The sequence below is a fragment of the Triturus cristatus genome, chromosome 2_2 (assembly GCF_964204655.1).
Source record: "Triturus cristatus chromosome 2_2, aTriCri1.1, whole genome shotgun sequence".
Taxonomy (NCBI): domain Eukaryota; kingdom Metazoa; phylum Chordata; class Amphibia; order Caudata; family Salamandridae; genus Triturus; species Triturus cristatus.
This window is the reverse complement of record NC_140582.1, coordinates 64,676,790-64,693,612: the sequence shown is the minus strand read 5'-3', so window position 1 is coordinate 64,693,612 and position 16,823 is coordinate 64,676,790. Positions and strand designations below refer to the sequence as shown.

General features: G+C 45.6%; 1 protein-coding gene across 1 annotated transcript in view; it reads left to right on the top strand.

Annotated features, from left to right (window-relative positions):
* Positions 1-16,823, top strand: part of MFHAS1 (multifunctional ROCO family signaling regulator 1) — a 571,050-nt gene that overhangs the window by 242,068 nt on the left and 312,159 nt on the right. The gene's annotated exons all lie outside the window — the stretch shown is intronic.

The following is a 16,823-nucleotide window of genomic DNA, read 5'->3' as shown; positions in this document are numbered from 1 at the left end:
AACAAATGCTGATGGAGCCCCCGCCACATACCTCCCCACTCCATCATCATCGTTATTCAGTTAATATTGACTAGAAAAGCACAATAAAATCACATACAAAACAATTTCACACCAATAAAATCGTAATACAATATCACAATTAAGCTAAAATATTTTACCCTCCTTAAAATATAATTGATAAAAATGGCCCTACAAAATTGTTCGTACCCAAATTTCAAATAGGAATCCATTAATTCCAGCCAAATCTATACTATGCAATCAAGCGGAGCTGCATCAAAGTCAAAAACGCATATCACAATGCATATTTCTTCCTTAATCTCAGTGCTTGAGTAATAAAATTCAGGACTGAAAAACATAGCAGAGGAGACTCAAGACGCTGTAAATAGTGCAAGCCCTCTTGATGAGTATTAAAAGATCCTCCACCAAGTATCGGGTGAAGGAACCATATTCTAAAAGAAGTATACAAGGTGCGAAATAGTATAAAGTGCTTAGTTGACTGGAGTGGCCTCCCATCCAATCTGCAAAACAATAGTGACACGAACCAGGTGGCAGCTATAGGGAAGGCCACTAGGTAATTAATTGTATTCACTCTTAACCATGTAAGATAAAATCCAGTACCTTTATCCATGTTAAGTAAGGCTCCGTGTCTTGGGTGGTTGAAAACTGCACGCATGATTAAATGGTTACCAGATCGAGTGCTTTCACGATCCTAGCATCCTCTTTATATATAAAGAGCTTTTCCTTAACCTGGACCTTACAGTGTGCATTATTTTACCCAGATTTTCAAAAAGATTACTCAATCCCAGGCCTTGAAAGCTATTTTTAACATATTTAAGCCATGGAACAGCTGTCCAATTACTTTGCGCTAGACAGTCCTCTACTATTCTGTGTGAAAAAGCCAATTCAGTAGTGGACCAATTTTTGATCCATAGTAAAATAGGGGCCAGCCCTACCCTATCTTCTAGGTAGCGTACACACAATCCATTATGAGATATAAGGCTTGGGGCAGATCTTGGAGATCCTAGTAGCCTATTTAAAAATGTGTTCTCCACCAGCTGTAGGAGCTTAGCTGCCGTATACCCCAAAAACGACAGCCCTGTATGTGCCAGCAGTGATGCTTTTATAAAGCATAATCATTTATTTTGGGTGCTTTTGTCCTCATTTCTTGGTGACCCTAAAAATGGATTCACTTGACGCCTCCATGGATTGAGACCTCTGGGTTAATAATCTTTCCCGCTTCCTTTTGTCATTGAACAAGATACCAAGATTACATAAAAAAGTTGTCTTTAAAATTGGAGTCTGAACGATGAAAACAATTTTCAACAGGGTATTTATTGAACCACAGGTCATAACATAGGATTTTGTATGGTTAACCTTCAACTCCAGCCCGTGCATAAAATTATTAAAACCATCTAAAAGTGCATGTAATCAGTTTGCTGTATGAGCTATTAAAACCGTGTTGTCCGCTTACTAAAGTACGGGGACTAGATGTGAGCCAATTTTAGGGACGACAAGTGTACAAAAATAAAAAAGGTATGCAGGGCATTAATATAAAAATAAAAAAGAAGCTAATATACAACCCTGGCACCCCAACTAACTTGAATGAGGGGCGTATGGTCTCTATTTTGGGTATAACGTACCTGCATATAGGTGTCTCAGTGAAGGCTTTTTTAAATGTGCAATTTGGCATGGTCAACCCCTGCTTGCCCTGTGAAAAAAAATAGGGCATCTCTGTCCACTAGTTTAAATGCACAGGAGAGGTCCATAAAAGCCATGTGTATGGTCTCTCCCCGGGCCTTCACATATTTACCTAGAATCAGGGACAAAATTAGGTCCTGCCCAGTTGTACCCAAGCCTGAGCGAAACCCATATTGGCCTTCTGAGAGAAAAGATTTTTCTTCCTCCCAAGCTTCCAATTTTGGCAAAATATGTTCTCTAAGGCATCGAGCAACAAACTAAGCCAGTAGTTTGAGTGGGAGTTTCTGTCCCCTTTTTAGGTCTCGGCCTGACGTCAGCAGCGCATGCGTTGCTCTCGTCATACTGAGACTTCTTGGAATCGATACGATTCCAGAAGCCTTGTCCCAGCTCTGCCTTCAGCTTTCATTCGTACGCGTCGTTTGGCGTCACAAATTATGCCAAAGGCAGTGCAATGATTGCACTAAAGGCATGCCAATCATTCCTTGTTGCCACCCTGTTTCCTTTTAGGCACGCCCACCGGGATTGGATCGTTTACGGGCGGATTTACACTCTTTCCATTAAAGGACTCGAAGCACTATTTTTTTCTCATTTGCAGCGCCGTCCACACGCTTTTAATGGTCGCTGACAGCCTCTCCTGCGTCAGCCTCCCACCCTCGCAAAATGTGGAATTCTGCTGCATCATCAACGCACCTTATCTCTCTCGTGTTTAGCTTTTTAAAGCAATCTATTCATGCCTTAATTTCCGCATTATGATGAACTGACGAGTATATATCGTGTGTGGCGGGGTTGGACTACAGAGGTATGTTTGAATGGTCCTAGTTAAGGATACAATGTATATTTGTAATACATGTTCTGGTTTGCGGACATGAACTCAGTGGTCTTCGGGGTAGTTAGCCAAGCCTTGGAAGAAACGTGGGCTCTCGTCACACAGGGAGTGCAGCGTCATCGTAGATCTTGCACGGCAAGGATACAATGAGCCCCAGTGGGACACTCACTGCTTAGAGGTGATGCAGACACACCACAGAATGAACACAAATGCCTTTTGTGCACCCCGCATGTGCGTCTGTTGTGACTCCGCGTTTGTGCCCTGGTGCTGTGCACACGGAAGCAGGGCCGCGGGAAGCAGAGCTGCGGGAACAGAGGCGCCTGGAGGGTACTCGGCCTTTGTGTACATTATAGTGACCCTCTGTCGGGCAGCAGCTCAGTGCTGTATTTAACGATTGGAGGAGACGAGACCCCCTGATGTACACACACTCGCTGTGCATCAAGAGGCTAAGAACCAGGTCAGCTGAGCTTCTGTGGAGCCAGAGAAACCAGGTCAGCAGAGCTAGAGCAAAAGAGGAAGGTGCACCAGTAAAAAGTCCAAGTTCAAACAGATATTTTTGAAGTATTCTTTTAATTTTCTTGTAAAAGGGACTCGCAGCCAACGCGTTTCGTTCCACACTGGAACTTCTTCAAGGCAAAGGTAAAAAAGTAATGTGGCTTCGTCTAAAATTCGAGTTGGAAACAGGAGAGAACACCGCGACAGCGTGGGTAGCTGTAAATGGTGACCAATATGATCAGAATAACGGCTCCATGATAAGAGCACACAAGTTTCAATGGGTTCCAATACTCTCGGAATCCACTATCCCCAACCCGTCCTCGGAGAAAGTAACAGCAAAGTGCCGGAAAATTAAAAGAATACTTCAAAAATATCTGTTTGAACTTGGACTTTTTACTGGTGCACCTTCCTCTTTTGCTCTATTTTACACAACTGGTCTCCAGTGGAGTCGATCTACGGCGTGCTCCTGGAAGATTTGTGCACAGGAACTGAATTTTTAACTAAAAATTTGGGATTTAAAGTGCTTAACTTATGGTCAGCCGTAGTTTGTTCTTTTGCATACAGGTCAGCAGAGCTGCTTTAGAGGGAGAGAACCAGGTCAGCAGAGCTGCTTTAGAGCCATAGAACTAGGTCAGCAGAGCTGCTTTAGAGCCAGCGAACCAGGTCAGCAGAGCTGCTCTAGAGCCTAAGAACCAGGCCAGCAGAGCTGCTCTAGAGCCAGAGAACCAGGTCAGCCGAGCTGCTGTAGAGCCAGAGAAACCAGGTCAGCACAGCTGCTCTAGAGCCTAAGAACCAGGCCAGCAGAGCTGCTCTAGAGCCAGAGAACCAGGTCAGCAGAGCTGCTGTAGAGCCAGAGAAACCAGGTCAGCACAGCTGCTCTAGAGCCAGAGAACCAGGTCAGCAGAGCTGCTTTAGAGCCAGAGAACCAGGTCAGCAGAGCTGCTGTAGAGCCAGAGAAACCATGTCAGCAGAGCTGCTTTAGAGGGAGAGAACCAGGTCAGCAGAGCTGCTGTAGAGCCAGAGAAACCAGGTCAGCAGAGCTGCTTTACAGGGAGAGAACTAGGTCAGCAGAGCTGGTTTAGAGCCAGAGAACCAGGTTAGCAGAGCTGCTCTAGAGCCTAAGAACCAGGTCAGCCGAGCTGCTGTAGAGCCAGAGAAACCAGGTCAGCAGAGCTGCTTTAGAGGGAGAGAACCAGGTCAGCAGAGCTGGTTTAGAGCCATAGAACCAGGTCAGCAGAGCTGCTTTAGAGGGAGAGAACCAGGTCAGCAGAGCTGCTGTAGAGCCTAAGAACCAGGTCAGCAGAGCTGCTCTAGAGTCAGAGAAGCAGGTCAGCAGAGCTGCTCTAGAGCCTAAGAACCAGGTCAGCAGAGCTGCTGTAAAGCCAGAGAAACCAGGTCAGCACAGCTGCTCTGGAACCAGGTCAGCGGAGCTGCTTTAGAGGGAGAGAACCAGGTCAGCAGAGCTGCTCTAGAGCCTAAGAACCAGGTCAGCAGAGGTGCTCTAGAGTCAGAGAACCAGACCAGCACAGATGCTCTAGAGCCAGAGAACCAGGTCAGCAGAGCTGCTTTAGAGCCAGAGAAGCAGGTCAGCAGAGCTGCTCTAGAGCCTAAGAACCAGGTCAGCAGAGCTGCTGTAAAGCCAGAGAAACCAGGTCAGCACAGCTGCTCTGGAACCAGGTCAGCGGAGCTGCTTTAGAGGGAGAGAACCAGGTCAGCAGAGCTGCTCTAGAGCCTAAGAACCAGGTCAGCAGAGGTGCTCTAGAGTCAGAGAACCAGACCAGCACAGATGCTCTAGAGCCAGAGAACCAGGTCAGGTCAGCAGAGCTGCTTTAGAGCCAGAGAAGCAGGTCAGCAGAGCTGCTCTAGAGCCAGAGAACCAGGTTAGCCGAGCTGCTGTAGAGCCAGAGAAACCAGGTCAGCACAGCTGCTCTAGAGCCAGAGAACCAGGTCAGCAGAGCTGCTGTAGAGCCAGAGAAACCAGGTCAGCAGAGCTGCTTTAGGGGGAGAGAACCAGGTCAGCAGAGCTGCTCTAGAGCCGGAAAACCAGGTCAGCAGAGCTGCTGTAGAGCCAGAGAAACCAGGTCAGCAGAGCTGCTTTAGAGGGAGAGAACCAGGTCAGCAGTGCTGGTTTAGAGCCAGAGAACCAGGTCAGCAGAGCTGCTCTAGAGCCTAAGAACCAGGTCAGCCGAGCTGCTGTAGAGCCAGAGAAACCAGGTCAGTAGAGCTGCTTTAGAGGGAGAGAACCAGGTCAACAGAGCTGGTTTAGAGCCATAGAACCAGGTCAGCAGAGCTGCTTTAGAGGGAGAGAACCAGGTCAGCAGAGCTGCTCTAGAGCCTAAGAACCAGGTCAGCAGAGCTGCTCTACAGTCAGAGAACCAGACCAGCACAGATGCTCTAGAGCCAGAGAACCAGGTCAGCAGAGCTGCTTTAGAGCCAGAGAAGCAGGTCAGCAGAGCTGCTCTAGAGCCTACAAACCAGGTCAGCAGAGTTGCTTTAGAGCCAGAGAACTAGGTCAGCTGCGCTGCTTTGGAGCCAGAGAACCAGGTCAGCAGAGCTGCTCTAGAGCCTAAGAACCAGGTCAGCAGAGCTGCTCTAGAGTCAGAGAACCATATCAGCAGAGCTGCTGTAGAGCCAAAGAAATCCGGTCAGCAGAGCTGCTTTAGAGGGAGAGAACCAGGTCAGCAGAGCTGCTCTAGAGCCTAAGAACCAGGTCAGCACAGCTGCTCTAGAGCCGGAGAACCAGGTCAGCAGAGCTGCTTTAGAGCCAGAGAACTAGGTCAGCAAAGCTGCTGTAGAGCCAGAGAAACCAGGTCAGCAGAGCTGCTTTAGAGGGAGAGAACCAGGTCGGGAGAGAACCAGGTCAGCAGAGCTGCTCTAGAGCCTAAGAACCAGACCAGCACAGATGCTCTAGAGCCAGAGAACCAGACCAACACAGATGCTCTAGAGCCAGAGAACCAGGTCAACAGAGCTGCTTTAGAGACAGAGAACCAGGCCAGTAGAGCTGCTCTAGAGCCTAAGAACCAGGTCAGCAGAGCTGATCCGGAGCCAGAGAACCAGGTCAGCAGAGTTGCTTTAGAGCCAGAGAACTAGGTCAGCAGAGCTGCTTTAGAGCCAGCGAACCAGGGCAGCAGAGCTGCTCTAGAACCAGAGAACCAGGTCAGCAGAGCTGTATTGGAGCCATAGAACCAGGTCAGCAGAGCTGCTCTAGAGCCTGAGAACCAGGTCAGCAGAGGTGCTCTAGAGCCAGAGAACCAGTTCAGCAGAACTGCTGTAGAGCCAGAGAAACCAGGTCAGCAGAGCTGCTTTAGAGGGAGAGAACCAGGTCAGCAGAGCTGCTTTAGAGCCAGAGAACTAGGGCAGCAGAGCTGCTTTAGAGGGAGAGAACCAGGTCAGCAGAGCTGCTTTAGAGCCAGAGAACTAGGTCAGCAGAGCTGCTTTAGATCCAGAGAACCAGGTCAGCAGAGCTGCTCTAGCTGACACTGCCTGACGGACACTGCCTGACTGACACTGACTGACTGATACTGACTGACTGACTGACACTGACTGACTGACTGACATTGACTGACTGACACTGACTGACTGACACTGACTGACACTCACTGACTGACACTGACTGACTGACACTGACTGACACTCACTGACTGAAACTGATTGACACTGACTGACTGACACTGAGACTGACTGACACTGACTGACTGACACTGACTGACTGAAACTAACTTCCTGACACTGATTGACTTACACTGATTGACTGACACTGACTGACACTGACTGACTGACACTGATTGACACTAACATTGACTAACTGACACTAACATTGACTGACTGACTGACAATGAATGACTGACACTGACTGACACTCACTGACTGACACTGACTGATTGACACTGACTGACACTGACTGACTGACACTGACTGACATTGACTGACTGACACTGACTGACTGACACTGAAACTGACTGACTGACACTGACACTGACTGACACTGACTGACTGACACTGACTGACTGAAACTAACTTCCTGACACTGATTGCCTTACACTGATTGACTGACACTGACTGACACTGACTGACTGACACTGAACTGACACTGATTGACACTAACATTGACTGACTGACACTAACATTGACTGACTGACTGACAATGACTGACTGACACTCACTGACTGACACTGACTGATTGACACTGACTGACACTGACTGACTGACACTGACTGACATTGACTGACTGACACTGACTGACTGACACTGACTGACTGACACTGACTGACACTGACTGACTGACACTGAACTGACACTGATTGACACTAACATTGACTGACTGACACTAACATTGACTGACTGACTGACAATGACTGACTGACACTCACTGACTGACACTGACTGATTGACACTGACTAACACTTACTGACTGACACTGACTGACATTGACTGACTGACACTGACTGACTGACACTGACTGACTGACAATGACTGACTGACACTGACTGACTCTGACTGACTGACACCGACTGACTGACACTGACGGATACTGACTGACTGACACTGACTGACTGACACTGACTGACTGACTGACACTGACTGACACTGACTGACACTGACTGACACCGACTGAAACTGACTGACTGACACTGACTGACTGACTGACCGACACTGACTGACAGCCTGACTGACAGACTGACTGACACTGACTGACTTACTGACTGACTGACATTGACTGACGCCTTTCATTAAGTAAAAGCCATTTGCTTTGCTATACAATACCATTAGCAAAGCAAATGGCTTTAACTCAATCAAAGGCGAGACCTATTGCATTTTCAATGCTTGTTTAAAGATGGGGACTATTATGCAGGGGCGGCCCCTCCGCTAAGGCAGAACAGCATTGCCCCACTGCCTTTCAGCACTGCAAGAAAGGAAAAATAAAATGAAAATAACGTGAGGTTATTATTATTATTTTTTTCTGTGCTGAGGCAGTGCCGCAGGGTGGGGCGACGCTGGGCAGCCCAGGGGTAGGAATGGTGGCAGTCTGTAAGTGCGCTTGAATGTTTGACCAGCCGTCTGGGCCGGTCAAACAGCGATGTGCATGTTCTCCACCCAGGCTGTATTGGAGAATATGCCCAGTCTCCCATTCCCTGTCGGAGCGCCGAAACACTGCGCTCAGACTAATCACAACGTTGCATTGCAGCGTTCTGATTGGCTTAGGGGAGCCTGGGTAGTTCCTGCTTTCTGATTGCACAGAAGCCAGGAAGAGGACGGAGAAGAGGCGGCAGCCGGCTGGCCAGCATTCAGGTAACTAATCTTTTTTTTTCTTTTTTAAACCCCCTCCCCCAGTCCCCATTCACTCCTCACCACCCCACTACTGCTTCCTGGGAGCAGTCATCACTGCTATTACGGAGTCCCTCCATGACTCTACTGGCCCCCATTAACTGCAGCTGTAAAGACATTCATGACCAGAGGGGCCCAGAAGTCTAAATTAAGTTTAAAAAGCTCAGCTGGGACCCCATCCAGTCCCGGTGACAGACACTGACTGGCTGACACTGACTGGCTGACACTGACTGACACTGACTGACTGACACCGACTGACTGACTGACTGACACTGACTGACTGAAACTGACTGACTGACACTGACTGACTGACACTGACTGACTGACTGACACTGACTGACACTGACTGACTGACTGACACTGACTGACTGACACTGACTGACTCTGACTGACACTGACTGACATTAGGTCTCACCTTTCATTAAGTTAAAGCCATTTGCTGTGCTATACAATACCATTAGCAAAGCAAATGGCTTTAACTTAATCAAAGGCGAGACCTATTGCATTTTCAATGCTTGTTTAAAGATGGGGAGTATTACGCAGGGCGGCCCCTCTGCTAAGGCAGAACAGCGATGCCCCACTGCCTTTCAGCACTGCAATAAAGGAAAAATAAAATAAAAATAACGTGAGGTTATTATTTTTTTTTTCTGTGCTGAGGCAGTGCTGCATGGTGGGGCGAGGCTGGGCAGCCCAGGTGGAGGAATGGTGGCACTCTGTAAGTGCGCTTGAATGTTTGGCCAGTCGTCTGGGCTGGTGAAACAGCGATGTGCACTTTGCATGTTCGATGTTAGACTCAATAAAGGGCTAACTATTAATTGTCTACCTTGCAGTTTAGCGGACAAGGCTGGGCCCTGTATTAATTATTTTTAATCGAGTGACTCAAGGATTATTGACACCCTCGAAGACCCTAGGAAAGGTACAAAGATGGAGGGGGGTGGTTTTTAAAAAAATCATGATTTTGCCTTTATTATACAGAGCAATTATAGAACATATATGTATATATTTTTCTAGGGAAGAGACTGCGTCCCCCCACACAGAGAAATACAAGCAAGGTATATTCTGTGTTTAGAAGTTTTTATTGGTAAAGGAGAGATATCCAAGCCTCCGATCTACCCTAAAGCAGGTGGGTAGCCATTATGGGAATGGAAGATAAGATATGTAAGATAATGTGTGGATATGAATGACAGCAAGTTGTTTTTTTAACTAATATGTTGAGCATTAATCTCGGGACCGAGAGTACAATATTTGGAATTGTTCATTTTTAGGTTTTTTAACTATTGAGAAACGGTTAGTTTGCTGCAAAGAAAGGATATGATGATAAGCAATAGGCTAACAATATGAAATTGTAAATTATGACTTGCAATGCAGTTTTTGTATATATATTTGATATGTATATCTTTTTATATTGTTTTTAGATCCAAGCTTTTTTGGGAGATTTACTATAAGTATCTTGCTAGCCTGAAGAAGGTGGGGAATTATATGATACCACCGAAACGTGTCGCTCTCTCTTTTTAGACCTATAGGAAGAATTTAAACAACGATTTGCTATAATAAAGGAATCTAGGGCTCACGAAGGGAATGGTACAATTTTGGACTTGAGCAGAAGAAGAAGACTAAATGCTCATTGTACAGCTATTTATGAACATTACCATCTAGGTTCATGTACTTTGTAGTGCCTTCAACATATAATACATCGTTGTCCATTTACTTCCCTAAGGATCTTTAGGTTCTCCCTTTTGTTATGTGGATAAGATGTTTTTAACGATTTTATGACATTTATAAATAAAAAATATATTATATATTTTCCTTATATTGTATTTTCGGACTCTATTTGGTGCGAGCATTTAGTTCAATTTGAGTGAATGTGAGTGATTCAATGTATGCTTTATAAAGAAACCCAAGGGGAACTTTTTCATTTGACATAGTGTCACTTTGCATGTTCTCCACCCAGCCTGTATTGGAGAATATGCCCCGTCTCCCATTCCCTGTCTGAGCACGGAACCACGACGCTCAGACTAATCACAACGGTGCATTGCAGCATTTTGATTGGCTTAGGGGAGCCTGGGTACTTCCGGCTTTCTGAATGCACAGAAGCCAGGAAGAGGACGGAGAAGAGGCGGCAGCCAGCTGGCCAGCCTTCAGGTAACTAATCTTTTTTTTTTTTTTTTAAACCCCCCTCCCCCAGTTCCCATTCGTTCCTCACCACCCCACTACTGCTTCCTGAGAGCAGTCGTCACTGCTATTACGGAGTCCCTCCATGACTCTACTGGCCCACATTAACTGCAGCTGTAAAGACATTCATGACCAGAGGGGCCCAGAAGTCTAAATTAAGTTTAAAAAGCTCAGCTGGGACCCCATCTAGTCCCGGTGCCTTACCAGTCGCTGATCTCAGGTGGCTTTATGCACTTCACCTACCATGATTGACTTACTAAACACTAGGAGCCGAGGGTAAAACAAGGAGATCAGCTGGTACCAAGGGTTTCCCCACTTCAATAAATCCAGTAAATATAAATAATTGTAGGAGGAATTATAGTCTAGATATGGGATTGCCCATAGTTAAACCAGCATACCTAAGTTCTATTTATTATATTTAAATTGTGTTGTCAGGTACACAAAACAGAAAAGTTATTATTTTACTGAAAAAGGATTTTAAAAAAGTCCAACTTAAAACACATTACATCTTTAACAGCAATATACCACATGAATATAAGTTATTTACCTAATATAGAACCTAAAAAACAACATATTTTGGATTCCTAGTCCCTGCTACTCACAAAGTCATAGGGTTTGCAAACACAAAATAGCTTTTTAATATGCACTAAACATATTTTGCAATTCAGTAAAGACTTTCAGACTCCCCTTTCAGCAATAATTTCCCTTACAGGCACCTGGCATTATCATCATCTGTCCAATAAAATCATGTACTTGGTCCCCTCACTTCCAGGCCCATAGACCATGCTTTCGTATCACGGACTCCCTTGTTATACATGGAAGAAGGATTTTAGTTTGATAACTAAAATTGCAATGCTGCTGAACATTTCTGTAATTCCAGTATGAAAACACAAACATACTTTGTGGTAACAATGAAGGATAAGGCTTTCATGCTGTATATGTGTACAATAAATCATCCATTAGACCCTACTCAGTGACCTCATATTTTCTTTATTTCAGGTGTAAGTAGTTGATTCATTGCATTTTGGTACTTGCAGTCCTGTCTATAATAGGAAAAGCAAAAAAAACAAGAAACAGGTTGCAAAAAAAATACATCTGACAAGAGAGAGGTTGAGATCTCTGCTTTACAATACTGCAACTTAAAATGGTCGTTTAAATATTGAATTCACTGAATGTTTTAATGTAAAACAAAGGCAATTTTCTTTGTAGACTACTTTGGTTTAAAAAACAAATACACAAAGTGCTTGGAATTATTTAAGTAAACCTGCTCACTTTCATTTTTCAGTATTGTGCTTTTATTGGTTTATATATGTCAATTAGTTGTATACTATATGTATTGCATGTTACGTTCAAATGTTGCCTGACACTCTGGGGCGCTATTCAGATCCTTTATTAGAAACATTGGGAAATCACTTGCAATGACTAGCAGACTGGGACCCTCCAGACTGAGGGGGTTGCGAGGGTGTATGTTATGCCCCTGGTTACAGTGCCCTTCAGGAAGAAGGACTAATGGGATCCATTCCGTGAATCGTGAGGGAGGAAGGGGCTCTTTGTCAAGTGCACAGCCAATTGCACCAAAGACATGCACATGGCGAAAGAAGCCATTATTCTTTCAAGATGCACTTTCAGGGCACAAATGGGCATGCAGTGGCGGTCACTGTCAAACTAAAGTGGAGAGGCGAGTGGGGTTAGGTAAGGGGAAAAATACCTAAAAAAAACCAACGTCCCTGCTGCTGATGCTGCCAGCTGCCTTGGTGCTCCTCTCCAGTTCTCTTCCCGGCAGTCCATGGGCCACAGCACAGGCTCCCGACCCAATCCAGACGCTGCTCTCGTGCTGTACCCAGCACGAGAGAAGCATCTGGATTGGCCTGAGCGGGCTGGCACTCCCTCAGGCACAGAGAGCATGTGGCTTTCTCTAACCCGGCTGAACACACAGCTGGGTTGGTGAAATATAAGTGGGTTGGAGAAATATAAGTGCGCCATGTCTGTCTGGCCTGCTTAAGACAGCCGACCAAACTGACATGCGCACTTATAAGTGTCCACCACTCCTCCTCCCTGCCATGGCCTGGCCTTGCCCAAGACTCTATAGCTCAGGCAGGAATAAATAAAATGATAACAAAATTGTTTTATTATCATATTATTTTTCATTTTCCGGAAGTGGGGGCGACGCTCCTCTGCTATTACAGAGGAGCTGTGCCTGTGTGCATGCAGCCACAACAACATGCGCATGTGTGCCAGAGGTTGCGTTTCATTACACAGATTTAACTGTTTGCTGAGTTTATGCCACTGAAGTATCTATCTGTGGCCTCAACGTACATTGAGCCTTTTTCACATCTTAACAAAGTCTGTTAACAAGTGTGCGTAGAGAAATGAGCCCAACCCACAACCCAGTATTCCCTCCAAACACCTCTAAAGCACACCTGGCAGGCACAGTAAAACAGGGGTAAATACCAGGAGTTAATGAGTATCAAGCAACGTGAGACAAGACACCCATAGTAACTGGAGATGTGACTCAGCACTAATCGGAAAATCCAGTCTTAAAATATTACTTTTATGATTACTAATTAGTCAACAATTACCATGTGTAACAATTACAGATAACCTAGAGAGAGAGGTTGGGGTGCAAGATCCATGCAACCAGCAAGGCTCACTGCTGAAGCGCACAAACTAAGTGAGTGGGAAGCACATTGAAAGGATGATACCATTAATACCCACATTTAGCAGCTACAGATACTCTCTCTGTAAAGGAAGGTTCGAATTAAGGATGTGTGAAGCATGGGATGTTTGACAGTTTGCCGACAAGTCTTCAGTTCAATAGGCCATGCCTCCTTTGAAGCTTCCTTATGTTCACTTCTTAGACAGTGGCGGCTCTTCCGCTGTGGCGGAGAAGCGTCTCCCCACTGCTTTCAATCAGTGCGACAAGTAAAGACATAAAATTATAATAACCCTTAGTTATTATCATTTTATGTTTGTGCTGCTTTGCAGGCTGGCGGGTGGGCGGTGCTGCTCTGCTCTCAGAGCAGGGCAGGGGAGGAGAGGTTTGCCCACTCCTAAGTGCGCATGACTGTTTGGTCGGCCTTCTTGGGCCGCCCAAACCAGTCATGAGCACTTTCCCCATTCTCCATGCAGGCGGCATTACAGCCTGCGTGGAGAACATGCCCAGGCCCCCAATTTCCTGGTTGAGCGTCAAAACAGGACGCTCAAAAACCAATCACAATGCTGCGTTGCAGTGTTGTGATTGGTCAGGGGAACCTGGGTGTGTACCAATCACAACGCTGCATTGCAGCATTGTGATTGGTCAGTGGGGCCTTGCTGTGCTTCCTGAGAGCAGGAGCAGAGACGCAGCGTCCGGCAGCAAGATACGTTTTTTTTTTCTTTTTATGTATTATGCGTACTCCCTTCAGCAATTGCGACTCCTCCTCTGCGACCCCCCCCACCGCCTGCCCCCCCCACCCGCGAGCCATGTCTGCTGCCACTGCTCTTAGACCACCGTATCTTCAGAGACCCCTCACCTTTCTCATCTCATGGCTCATCCCCCAGCTGATGTGAATCATGATGTTCAAAATATGAAACACTGCATTATCTTATATGCGGTTCCTAACAATATGGCGCTGACATGACTGGAAGAAGATACAAAGCTGGCACACGATGTTTCTAACATAGAAGATGATCATTTGTTGTGAGAGATGTGATTTAGTCCCCTGTGTCATTTCTAGGTGTGGCCTGACTGCATTGCTTGCTACAGTACGTTATGGGATCAACATCATAAGTGCTTTATGACGCTCTACTCAGAAAAGGTCTTAGACTCTGCCCACATGTTCTTTACATTGAATACAGCATTTGATTGTGCAGACATGTGTGCTGCGACTAAGAAAGAGTGCATGTCCTGCAGTTGTTCCTTGTTAGAAAACTCATGCTCAGTACAGCAGGACTCAGTTGGTCACGGTGACAAACCAATAGTCATGGCTAAGGCTCGATAGGTTTGGTCAGAAAATTAGTTTGAGATGCCATTGATCTGATGTGTTTGTTAAAAAGTTACATCAAAGGTACTGAGCAGGACATTTTTGTTGTGAAAAGCATACGCTAAATGCAATAGGCATTTAAGTATATATTGTTATTATACTGTTTTAATACATGTAGAGAGGGATTTCGACATGTGGAATCCTACAAACTCCTGCAGCAGTCAAGGATTTTCATTGTGTTACTTTCTCGGACAATCCCTGGTGGTAAAAGATCTGCAGTACGATAATTATTGTACAGGGGCTTAATTTGAGCTGGTGATTTCTGGTGCTCAGCACCGACACTGAATTGTCAACACCGGCACTTAAGATAGTCTGCCACATGGTGTCACTGTCTGTCTAATTTAGAGATGAGCACAACAATATTAATTCAAAATACATTAAAAATGGATAATACCTACTGCCCAAGCCATTTTTATAGCTTTGGGGGCCTGGCATAGTCTGAATTGTCACACTTGTAGGAGTGTGATGGTCAGCAGTTGTGTTGGTAGTGTCACTGGCAGCACTAGAAGGGTGGTGCAAGCTGAAGTGGCCTCCTCCTGATGAGGGCCCTGGCACTTATTTTTTATTATTATTTTTTTTTTTTTACAAATAAAGTACTGTGTTACACCATCTTAGGAGTGGTTGCATATTGTGTGCCAACTGTAATTTTGTACACATTTGTAAATTTACAACTAAATGCCTGAGAGTTGCCCTATGAAAAGTCTTATTTTTGGTCTGCAAGAATGAGTCAGTGGGTGGATGCTTGGATGCACAAGTGTATGGACTAGGGACAGAGTGCATATATGATGACTTACTGAGCAGATACTCAGCAGTGATTGAATTTATTGGGGTTGCCAAATGCTTTTTAAGGTCAAGGGTTCTAAAACACCCCAGGCTATGCCCTGCACAGAACTGTTACACTTTGCATTGGTCTAATATATTCGGTTTAACAGCAGGGGTAACAGTTTTTTACCTCCAAAATTTGTTTATTCAGATTTTCAAATTAGAATACAAAATACAACATGGCAGCGTTTCTCCACATGTTAACAATTACAATAGCATTAAGATGGGTGGGGGGCAGCAGGTCCCAGCCAGTCGGGAATTCCAACACATATTAGGGGTAATACAGTTGAGTAACTCTTGCCATTGTCTCTGTTAACATTGGTTACTGGACTACAAAGGGAGATGAGGGTGCCAAAAAGTTGCACTTCAAACACAGTCGTCTGGAAATGCTCCTTGTTCTTCCCTCTGGGGAAAGAGGATTTGATTCCGCGCATTCTTGGAGCATGCGCGGCCAGCTGTCAGAGACCAAATGGCAGACGGAGACAATGGCCGCAAACCGAGCCCGCACGCAAAAGAGAGCTGCCCGGAAGTGACGTGACATTACGCCTCGTGAAAGATGTAGAGGGCACAGTGCATACTGGGCAGGCCAAGGCAGGTGTGGTTCATTTTCTTTTTTTAAATAAATCAAGAGTAAAGCAGACATGCCACATGGAGCTTTCCTCAGTAATGAGAACAATCTGAGTCAATTTGACTTTTTTTTTTCTTTTCAAAGCAGCAAGCCCACAGAGTAGAGTCAAGCACACAGTGGTACACATGCATGCTTTGAGAATAAACTTTGGCAAAGCCAATTGGTCTCGCTTATATGAGAACAATTGGCTTTGTTGGAGTGGAGTGGCCTTGTGTGGTGTGGATTGACATCATGTGGTGTGAAGTGCGGTGCCATTGTGTGGAGTGCAATTGTTGGATTGCAATTGTGTGGCATGGAGTGGAGTGGAATTGTGTGCTGTGGACTTGTGTGGGGTGGTGTGAAATTGAGCGTAGTGGAATGGAGTGGATGGAATGGCGTTGAGGGAATTGTGGAGAATGTAATTTTATGGAGTGTAGTAGAATTGTGTGGCATGGATTGCTGTGGAGGGGAATTGTGTGGAGTGAAATTGTGTGGGATGGAGTGGGATTGTATGGCATAGAGTGGAATTGTGTGGCTTGGAATTGTATGACGGAGTGGAATTGTATGCATGGATTGAAGATAAATTATATGGAGTGACAATGTGTGGCGTGCAGTGGCACAATGTGGTGTGGTGTGGAGTGGAACTGTGTCGCCTGGAGTAAAAATGTGTGGTGTGGGGTGCCATTGTGCGGCGTGGAATGGTCTTGTGTGGAATGGAGTGGAGTGACATTGAGTGGAGTGGCATGCTGCAAAGCACTTCAATGCCTCATCAGGGGTAGTAAGTACTATATAAATACAATTGCAACTGACTGGTGTGACAGTGTGACAGTGTGTGCGGAGGAATGGAATTGTGTGG